The sequence below is a fragment of the Sapajus apella genome, unplaced genomic scaffold (assembly GCF_009761245.1).
Source record: "Sapajus apella isolate SASKATOON/1434 unplaced genomic scaffold, GSC_monkey_1.0 scaffold1597, whole genome shotgun sequence".
Classification (NCBI taxonomy): Eukaryota; Metazoa; Chordata; class Mammalia; order Primates; family Cebidae; genus Sapajus; species Sapajus apella.
In genome coordinates, this window is record NW_022438523.1 from 1 (window position 1) to 10,986 (window position 10,986).

At 47.1% G+C, this 10,986-nt stretch overlaps 1 long non-coding RNA gene across 2 annotated transcripts in view; it reads left to right on the forward strand.

Annotated features, from left to right (window-relative positions):
* The first annotated feature begins 4,065 nt into the window (after nucleotides 1-4,065).
* Nucleotides 4,066-10,986, forward strand: part of LOC116546884 — an 8,120-nt gene continuing 1,199 nt past the window's right edge. Inside the window, exon 1 of one of the 2 annotated variants that reach the window (XR_004266876.1) lies at nucleotides 4,066-4,555. This is a non-coding gene — a long non-coding RNA (uncharacterized LOC116546884). The remainder of the gene's footprint in view (nucleotides 4,556-10,986) is intronic. The other variant, XR_004266875.1, reaches the window with a different exon arrangement.

Consider the following 10,986-nt stretch of genomic DNA (forward strand, 5'->3'; position numbering starts at 1 on the left):
AAAAAAAAAAAAAAAAAAATTAGCCAGGCCTGGTGGCCCTGCGCCTATTGTCCCAGCTACTTAGGAGGCTGAGGAAGGAGGATTGCTTCAACCTTGGAGGTAGCGGCTACAGTGAGCTATGATCATGACACTGCACTCCAGCCTGTGTGACAGAGTAATACCCTGTCTCAAAAAAAAAAAAAAAAAAAGAAAAGAAAAGAAAGGGAGCAAGAAATAAAGGTTCTAGCCACAGCTGGATTTCCTCCTTAAGCTACAGCCTGGCCCCCACCCTGGGGATGTTGGCATTTCAGGAGAACATGCTTCAGGCTTTGCAAAGCTGACATTGGTGTCTTCCTGTATTCAGTGAGCCCTTCTTTCTGGAAATGGGGGATTGAGGGAAGTGGGGATATTGGGGGAAGGTCGTCTGCCTCGAGGTCTGGTCAGGCCAACGCTAGAACAGGAGAGAGGGCCTGATGTCATCAGAGATTACAAATTTGGGATGAGGGATGGCCAAAGATTTTTTATATCCTATCTCTCAATCTACTCATTTTCACTCAAGAAAATAACGCATCGGCCGGGCGCGGTGGCTCAAGCCTGTAATCCCAGCACTTTGGGAGGCCAAGGCGGGTGGATCACGAGGTCAAGAGATCGAGACCATCCTGTCAACATGGTGAAACCCCGTCTCTACTAAAAATACAAAAAATTAGTTGGGCATGGTGGTGCATGCCTGTAATCCCAGCTACTCAGGAGGCTGAGGCAGGAGAATTGCCTGAACCCAGGAGACGGCGGTTGCGGTGAGCCAAGATCGTGCCATTGCACTCCAGCCTGGGTAACAAGAGCGAAACTCCGTCTCAAAAAAAAAATTATAATAAAAAAAATAACGCACCAACAACAGAATAAAACTAAGGGCATGGAAAAACTGGAATTATATGGTAGATATATATGTATATATATTTTTAGACAGGGTCTGGCTCTGTCTCCCAGGCTGGAGTGCATGGTGCGATCTCAGCTCACTGCAACCTCTGCCTCCTGAGTTCAAGCGAGTCTCCTGTCTCAGCCTCCTGAGTAGCTGGCATTACAGGCACACGGCACCATACCCGGCTAATTTTTGTATTTTTAGTAGAGATGGGGTTTTCCCATGTTGGCCAGTCTGGTCTCGCACTCCTGACCTCATGATCCACCCACCTCGGCCTCTCAAAGTGCTGGGATTACAGGCATGAACCACAGTGCCCAGCCGGCAGCAATATCTTATAAAGGAATCAAAAGAAAAGTAAAGCAAACATTTAAAGTAGTTCAGGTAACCAGCCTGCTTCATGCATAGTTCACAAGGAAAACCTGCTGTCAGAAGGTAAATTATATTCCCAAACTTGGAAGTCAAACCATGACTGCTGAAATGGAGCCTGCCCCACAAGGGCGGATCAGTGCCAGATGATGAGGCAGAGAAAATTAAGGATTTATCTGGGAATTCAAAATGGCCTTCTGTCCCCTTCTCAGTTTAGAAATTATTTTCTCCTTTAAGACCTTCATTTTCACCAACAGGAATCTCTCAACTCGAGTTAGTTTAAGCTAAATTTACTGTTAAATTAATAAACACTTTCTCTAGGAGACATCCCAAATGGATCTTGTTCTAAGTCTGACCTTCACAGATTTTCGTTCTAGTGACTCTTTGCATAATTAGAGAATTCTTGTCCGAGGAAAGTGAGTTCTTTTAATTATCAGGATCCTAGAGACATTAAAATGAGGAAGCAGGCTAGGCGAGGTGGCTTATGCCTGTAATCCTAGCACTTTGGGAGGCCAAGGCGGGCAGATCACGAGGTCAGGAGACCGATACCATCCTGGCCACAAGGTGAAACCGTCTCCACTAAAATGCGAAAAATTATCCTGGCGTGGTGATGTGAGCCTGTGGTCCCAGCTACTCGGGGGGCTGAGGCAGGGGAATTGCTTGAACCTGGGAGGCGAAGGCTGCAGTGAGCTGAGATGGTGCCACTGCACCCCAGCCTGGCGACAGAGCAAGACTGGGTCTCAAAGAAAAAAAAAACAAAAAACAATCCCACCTGAGTCCGGGCCCAGTGGCTCAACGCCTATAATCCCAGTACTTTGGGAGGCCAAGTCAGGTGGATCATGAAGTCAGGAGATCAAGACCATCTTGGCCAACAGAGTGAAGCCCCTACAAAAAATTAGCCAGGTGTGGTGGCATGCTCCTGTAGTCCCAGCTACTCGGGAGGCTGAGACAGGGGAATCACCTGAATTCGGGAGGCAGGGGTTGCAATGAGCCAAGATCACACCACTGCACTCCAGCCTGGTGACAGAGCAAGACTCCATCATAAATAAATAAATACACCTGAAAGTGTTGCTAATTGAAGTGTATATTCAGTGCAACTTGAATCTGTGCTCCAGAGTGTCAATCCTCAAGCCTAGCCCAAATAAACACTCTGCTTACATTAATTTTGCCTTAGGCTCTTCCTCTTAGGTTGACAACGACAAAACCAAAACATTCTGCAGAAAACAGCCACAAGACAACCAGAATTACAACCTCAGAAAGAAGGTTATAACTCGCATGCCCTGCTAAAAATAAATGAACGGTGATCACACCATTGCACTCCAGACTGGGCAATAAAGTGAGACCCTGTCTCAAAAAAAAAAAAAAAAAAATGTCTTCCAGGACTACGATAGCTCGGGTAAGTACGTCATCCACTTTAGTTACTTCTATTCTCCTTATTTTGTCCCCTGCTCATTGATGGAAAACACAATGTTATAACCAGACAATCACCTGCTGTAAATACTGGAATTCTTAGCATAACCCTGAGAAATCCACACTCACAGAGGGCGTGTGGATGTTAAAGATGGCTGGCTCACTAACAGGGAGAGCGTCACCAACTTTTTCTGGAAAATGCCTCAAAGCAGTTAACTGGAAAATTTTTGTTTGTTTTTTCTTTTGTTTGTTTGTTTAAGGCGAGGTCTTCTCTGTCGCTGAGGCTAGAGGACAGTGGTGCCATCTTGGCTTACTGCAGCCTTGACCTTCTGGGCTCAAGCCGTCCTACCGCCTCAGCCTCCAGAATAGCTAGGACTACAGATACAGGCCACTATCCCTGGCTACCTTAAATTTTGTGTAGAGACAGTCTCCCTATATTGCTTAAACTGGTCTGGAACTCCTGGCCTTAAGTGATCCTCCACCTTGCTGTCCCAAAGCGCTGGGATTACAGGCAGGAGCCATTGCGCTTGGCTCCCCTTGGAAGACTTTTATTTATTTATTTATTTATTTTTTAAAGATGGGGTTTCACCATGATGGCCAGGCTGGTCTTGAACTCCTGACCTCAGGTGATCCACCCACCTCAGCCCCCCAAAGTGCTAGGACAGGCGTGAGCCACCGCGCCCGGCTCAGAAGACTTATATGGGAACATACAGTTGATAGAAGTAAAGATTTTTAAAATAATAAAAATGGGGGTCTCCTTGTGTTGACCACGTTGATCTTCAACTCTGTTTTAAGCGATGCTCCAGTCTAGGCCCCCCCGAAATGCTAGGATTACAGGCATGAAACACTGCACCCTGCCTGTGTTTGGGTCACAATCTCTCCGAGATTGGATAAAGGGAAAGAAAGAGCCAGGCACAGTGGCTCACACCTGTAATCCCAGCACTTTGGGAGGCCAGGGTGGGCCGATCACCTGAGGTCGAGAGTTTGAGACCAGCCTGACCAACATGGAGATACCCCGTCTCTACTAAAAATACCAAATTAGCCAGGCCTGGTGGAACATGCCTGTAATCCCAGCTACTCAGGAGGCTGAGGCAGGAGAATCACTGGAACCTGGGAGGTGGAGGTTGCAGTGGGCCGAGATTGTGCCACTGCACTCCAGCTGGGCCACAAGAGCAAAACTCTGTCTCAAGAAAAAAAAAAGGCGGGGGGAAGGGAGGAATAAAGGGGGAGAGGGGATGGTTTCATCAGGGGAGATTCTCTGCAGATGCTAATTTTCCTTCTCAAAGACAGCTTTGCCAGGCCACTTTCTTTTGCGACCGAGCGACAGCCATTTCAAAATCTGTCAAAGAAATATATTTTAGCTTAAAATATTTTAATTTCCTTCACCTCCACTGAACTCCGAGTCTGGAATTCCCTGTGCAGGACAAAGGAGCAGGGACAGTTCATTGAGTGAGGAAGACAACGGTGCCCCCTCTAGCCATTCGGAGCAAGTTTGGCTGAAATGCAAATACCCAAACAGCAAGACGCAATTGCTCGCTTAGATAACCCGTGCTTAGAACAGGTCAGGTGGGTTCTGCAGGGCCGCGTTACGCAGGGCTTCCGCTGTCAATCAGGACCGAGGGGACGGGGACTGGAGGCTCATCCAATCAGGGGCGCTGGCGCGGGGTCCTGCAAGCTGTCCATCCGGGGAAGGGGAGGCCGCATTCCCGCTCTCCTGACTCCCAGGCGTCTTGCACCGAGGGGAGGTCGGGATCTCGGCTTTCCGGCCCCGAGAGGGACCAGGTGCCTCCGCCATAGCTTCTGTCGCTCGGTCGCCTGCGAAGTGACTGGACTGTTCGAGGGATCCGTGGAGAGGAGGCCAGGACACCTGGAAGCTGTGAAATGGTGAGTGTGCGGGACCGGGGGTCCCGAGACGGGGGAGGGGCTGTGTGTAACCGGCCGGAACCGGCTCTGGCGGGATCCGGGCCTCCCCGCGGCGACATCAGGTCTGCAGACCCGAGTGCTACTGGCGCAGCTCGGCCCTCGGTCCCTTCGGCTGTAAGGTAGAGTTGTTGGGCCGGCAGCTGGGACCCCGGGCGCCCAGTCTGCCCCTGCGCTGCGACCGCGACCCCGGCCCGGGCCCGGGAGCCCTCTCGGTGTAGCTCTGCGTCTCCGCAGATTGTGCTGGTATCACGGGAGGGTCATGGGGGGAATCCCGTCTCGGGTGTGGGGTTCGTGTGGGAGGAGCAGTGGGCTGTGGGGTCACCAGTCCCGCCTTTTTTCCTTAAAAACTAAACTGAAGGCCAGGCGTAGTGGCTGACGGCGGGGAGGCTGAGGCGGGGTGATTGCTTCAGCTCAGAAATTCGAAACCTGCCTGCGCAACATGGCGAGACCCCCGTTTCTATAAAAAATAAATTAAAGGTGCGGTGATGCCGCCCACTTGTAAGTCTCAGCTACTCAGTCCCAGGGGACTGAGGTGGGAGGGTCGCTTGAGGGTGGAGGTTGAGACCGCTGTGAGCCGAGGTCGCACCACTGCACTCCAGCCTGGGCGACAGAGGGAGACACCTCGTCTCAAACAAAACAAAACAGAAAGAACAACAACAACAACAACAAAAAACCCTAAACTGAGGCATCTTAAAAATTAAAGAGTTTTCCTTCTCAGAATAGGAGTTTGAAAAAAAATAGAGTTCACTTGAGCAAACAGCGATTCCTGAATGAGAAACACCCAGTCATGGCTTGTGGTTTAATAATGGAAAAACCAAAGCTATCTGCAAAATAACTTGATCTATATTCTACACCGAATATGAGAGAACATAACCAAGGGAAACAACCCTCTGAAGCCTCCAGGAAGTGGTCCCCAGGAGGTTCAATGGCAGTTTGGTTTTATTCATTTCAGCGAGACAGGAATTGCAGGGAAAATCATAAATCAATGCGTGGAAGGAGGGAAAGGCAGGACACATAGAAGCGGGGCTTAGAAGGCACAGGTGGTTCAGGGATTCTGTAGCTGGCAGTTGGTTGAGAGTGTGAAGTTGTGTCCAAAATTTGAAAGGGGCAGGAAGGAATGCATAAGCGAAGGGGGTCTGTTACTTGCCATGTGATTCCATCCCTGTCAAAAAACCGATCTGTTTCACTAGATTTTATGAATTCTAAGGCGTGACTTAATCCTTCCCTTGCATGGCCTTAGGTCTTGTTTGCTATTTAGTATTTTATTGGCACAAAGGGTCTCTTTGCAGGTCTTTTTTTGAGATGTAGTCTTGCTCTGTAGCCCAAGCTGGAGTGCACACGATCTTGGCTCACTGCAAACTCCGTCTCCCGGATTCAAGCAATTCTCCTGCTTCAGCCTCCCAAATAGCTAGGATTACAGGCGCCCACCACCACGCCCGGCTAATTGTTTTGTATTTTTAGTAGAGGCAAGGTTTCACCATGTTGGCCAGGATGGTCTCGAACTCCTGACCTCAAATGATCCACCCGCCTCAACCTCCAAAAGTGCTAGGATTACAGGAGTGAGCCACCACGCTCAGTCTCTTTGCAGTTATGTCTATTTTAACATGAATGTGGGTCAGTTGCTCCATCTAAACTCCAGAAGGGAGAGTATGGAGTGTCTGATCTCCCTTACTGACATAACTGGGAACTTTCAGGTTTTCGGGGGCCTCCCATTGGTAAAGAGCCAGCCAGTTGACTTGATTGAGGTGGGGTGGGGAGCATAGGTTTTTATTTTTAGTTTACAGGTTGAAGGATAGGCTTTCATATGGTACAGTAGAATAAAAATCAAAAAAATACTATATTGGCTACAGTGATGTAGTCGCCTTATTTGGACTTTTCAACCTTAAATAATTGAAACGATCGGATTCCCATTATAAGGAGATTATTTGAGCAAAAATCTGAGAATTGCCATTCAGGAAAATACAGATTCTAGGGAAATGGGCTTAGAACTCTAGAGTTAAAAGTTAAACTCTTGGCCGGGCACGGTGGCTCACGCCTGTCATCCCAGCACTTTGGGAGGCCAAGGCAGGTGGATCACAAGGTCAAGAGATCGAGACCATCCTGGCCAACATGGTGAAACCCTGTCTCTACTAAAAATATAAAAATTAGCTGGGCATGGTTGGGTGGCTGGGTATGGTGGCTCACACCTGTAATCCCAGCAGTTTGGGAGGCCAATGCCAGTGGATCACCTGAGGTCAGGAGTTTTCGACCAGCCTGACCAACATGTAGAAATCCCCTCTCTACTAAAAATACAAATAATTAGTTGGGGCTGGGCGTGGTGGCTCACGCCTGTAATCCCAACACCTTGGGAGGCCAAGGCAGGCGGATCATGAGGTCAAGAGATCGAGACCATCCTGGCCATGGTGAAACCCTGTCTTTAAAAAAAAAAAAAATTAGTTGGGTGTGTTAGTGCATGCCTATAATCCCAGCTACTCAGAAGGCTGAGGCAGGAGAATCTTTTGAACCTGGGAGGCGGGGTTGCAGAGAGCTGAAATTGCGCCATTGCACTCCAGCCTGGGCAGTGAGAGAGAAACACCATCTCAAAAAAAAAAAAAAAGTTTAACTCTTGACTGAGTGGGGTGTCCCACACCTGTAATCCTACCTTTGTGAGGCTGAGGCAGGAGGATTGCTTGAGACCAGAAGTTGGAGACTAGCCTTGGTAATACAACAAACCCATCTCTAGAAAAGAAAAATAGAAAAATTAGACAGGCGTGGTGGCACTCACCTGTAGTTCCAGCCACAAAGCAGTCTGAGGCAGGAGGATCACTGGAGTCCAGGAGTTTGATGCTGCAGTGAGCCAGTATCAAATTTGACATTCCAGCTTAAGACAGTGTGATGGCCGTGAAGTCTTTGTGTGAGAAAGGTAAGAGAGAGAAGTTAATCTATAATAAAGATCAAGAGAAAAGGGGCAGCCAGGCATGGTGGCTCATGCCTGTAATCCAAGCACTTTGGAGGTCAAGGTGGGCGGATCACCTGAGGTCGGGAGTTCAAGACCAGCCTGACCAACATGGTGAAACCCAGTCTTAGAAAAAAAAAAAAAAAAAAGAAGAGAAAAGGGGCCCTTCCTGGCTCTGTTCAGGGATTTGCAATATTTTACAAAAGAATATAGGTACAAAAGCAAGTTAATCTGTGTTCAGGAACAGGAAGGTTCCAGCTGGCTATGTTACTACTGCCAGTCTGATGATTCAACCCCAGAATCACACTGCTTTAAACCTCAAGATAGGTTTCACATTTTCACCAACATTTGGTGATGTCAGTGTTTTTTGGATTTTAACCACTCCACCAAGCAACAATTCAGTGGTGCGTCGTTGTTTTCATTTGCTCTTCTCTAATGGCATGCTATTTTTGATTGGTTGGTTGTTTTCTTATTGAGTTTTGGGAGTTCTTTCTATCTTTTGGGTGTCAGTCCTCCATTAGACAGGTATCTTGCAAATATTTTGTCCCAGTCTACAGCCTGTCTTTTCTTTCTTTTGAGATGGGGTCTCCTACTGTCACCCAGGCTGGAGTACAATGGCACAAGCTCAGCTCACTGCAACCTCCGCCTCTCGGGTTCAAGTGATTCTCCTGCCTCAGCCTCCCAGTTAGCTGGGATTACAGGCACCCACCATCATGCCTAGCTAATTTTTTGTATTTTTAATAGAGACGGGGTTTCACTATGTTGGTCAGGCTGGTCTCCACCTCTTGACCTCAGGTGATCCACCTGCCTCAGCCTCCTGAAGCGCTGGGATTACAGGTGTGAGCCACCGAGCCCAACTCTCTTTCATTATGTTAAGTGTATTTGCCAAAACAGAAAGTTTTTTCATTGTTTGAAACAGGATCTCATTTTGTCACCCAGGCTGTAGTGCAGTGGTGCAATCTTGGTTCAGTGCAGCCTCAACCTCACCGTGCATGTATATTTACTATAAATCTGGAAGGCTTTTATTTTCTGACCTGGTTGGCCTAGTAGCATCTCCCTTCTCAAGCTGAGTAGAAGGCATGAGAGCAGACATCCTTGTCTGTGTCTTATCTTTGGGAGAAAGCAGTTAGTCCTTCACCATCACAAATGAGGGTTGTTTTGCATTTTTTATATATACCTTATAGTAGGTTGAGAAAGTTCCTTTGTATTGAGTGGATTTTTTTTTTTTTTTTTTTTTGAGACGGAGTTTCACTCTTGTTACTCAGGCTGGAGTGCAATACTGCGACCTCAGCTCACTGCAACTTCCACCTCCTGGGTTGAAGTCATTCTTCTGCCTCAGCTTCCCGAGTAGCTGGGATTACAGGCACGTGCCACCACACCCAGCTAATTTTTGTATTTTTAGTAGAGACGGGGTTTCCCCGTGTTGGCCAGGCTGGTCTCAAACTCCTGACCTCAGGCGATTCATCCGCCTGGGCTTCCCAAAGTGCTGGGATTACAGGTGTAAGGCACTGTACCTGGCCAAGTGTTTGATCATGAAGGGATGTCAAGGTTTGTCATGTGCTTTTTCTGCATCTTTTAGAATGTTCTTGTGTTGTTTGCTGTTGATCCTATACTATTAAGGTGTATTGCATGAATGGATTTTCAGAGTTAAAAGCAGTATTGCTTTCCTGAATTGAATGCCACTTCATCATGGGTTATGATATAGTTATATATTGCAGCATTCTCTTTTCCAATATTTTGGTAAGGTATTTTCTGTTGAAATTTAAAGAAGAGGGCCGGGCGCGGTGGCTCACGCCTGTAATCCCAGCACTTTGGGAGGCCGAGGCGGGTGGATCATGAGGTCAAGAGATCGAGACCATCCTGGTCAACATGGTGAAACCCCGTCTCTACTAAAAAATAACAAAAAATTAGCTGGGTATGGTGGCACGTACCTGTAATCCCAGCTACTCAGGAGGCTGAGGCAGGAGAATTGCCTGAACCCAGGAGGCGGAGGTTGCGGTGAGCCGAGATCACGCCATTGCACTCTAGCCTGGGTAACAAGAAAGAAACTGTCTCAAAAAAAAAAAGGGAGAGATATTCATGTACAGTATCATAATATAGTCAAGCATTGTCTAGTACCAGATACAGTGCGTGTGTGTACACATACACACACACATGTACATATTCTGCATTTATATATAGTACATTGTTTGGTTATGGTAGGTAATTGGTAAATATTACATGTAACTTGTATATGATATATAATTGCCATATATAAATGGTATTAGACTATATAGCATTATACTGTTATAGTGTAAATTTGTACATTTTTATCCTTTACAGCCTAGTGAGTTTCATTTTCATATCAGCCTGCAGCATAAATCGAATACTGGGAATATCATCCTCCTCTGGGAGCAAAGGAGAATCTCACCCTCTTGTTGCTACAGAATGTGCCACCCAAAAATATTCATGATCTAAGGGTGCGGTGGCTCATGCCTATAACTCCAGCACTTTGGGAGGCCGAGGCTGGCAGATCACAAGGTCAGGAGTTTGAAACTAGCCTGACCAACTTGGTGAAACATTGTCTCTACTAAAAATACAAAAATTAACTAGGTGTGGTGGCACATGCCTATAATCCCAGCTACTCAGGAGTGTGAGGCAGGAGAATCGCTTGAACCCAGGAGGCAGAGGTTGTGGTGAGCCAAGATCACGCCATTGTACTCCAGTCTGGGCAACAGAGTGAAACTCCATCTCAAAAAAACAAAAAAGAGAGAGAGAAAGAGACACACAAAAGTGGGTTGCTAAAATATATGATAATTTTATTATTTTTTTCAGGCACCATCATACTATTCCATAGGGGCTAAACCATTTACAATCCTTTGGACAGAGCACATGGGGTTCCTTTTCTCTCTTGATGGAGTTCTCTCACACCACTTCACACAAAAGTTTTTGTATTTGATAAATATTTACCTTTTTGTTGAGACTGGACACCCTGGAGTTTTTGCCTCTCAATCTTGTTGCCATTCAACTTTGAGCAATTAATCAATTATAATCCAGGCTTTTCTATCCAAGCAGTTTCCAAGAAAGGTTTCTGCTCTTGATTTTTTGTTTTAGTTAGTTATGACTCTTATCAGTCAGATTAGTAGGGCCTCAGCCCGGCACGGTGACTCATGCCTATAATTCCAGTACTTTGGGAGGCCAAGGCAGGCAAATCACTTGTGGTCAGGAGTTTGAGACCAGCCTGGCCAACACGGTGAAACCCTGTCTCTATTCAAAATACAAAAATTAGCTGGGTAGCCGGGCGCGGTGGCTCAAGCCTGTAATCCCAGCACTTTGGGAGGCTGAGGCGGGTGGATCACGAGGTCAAGAGATCGAGACCATCCTGGTCAACATGGTGAAACCCCGTCTCTACTAAAAATACAGAAAATTAGCTGGGCATGGTGGCGCGTGCCTGTAATCCCAGCTACTCAAGAGGCTG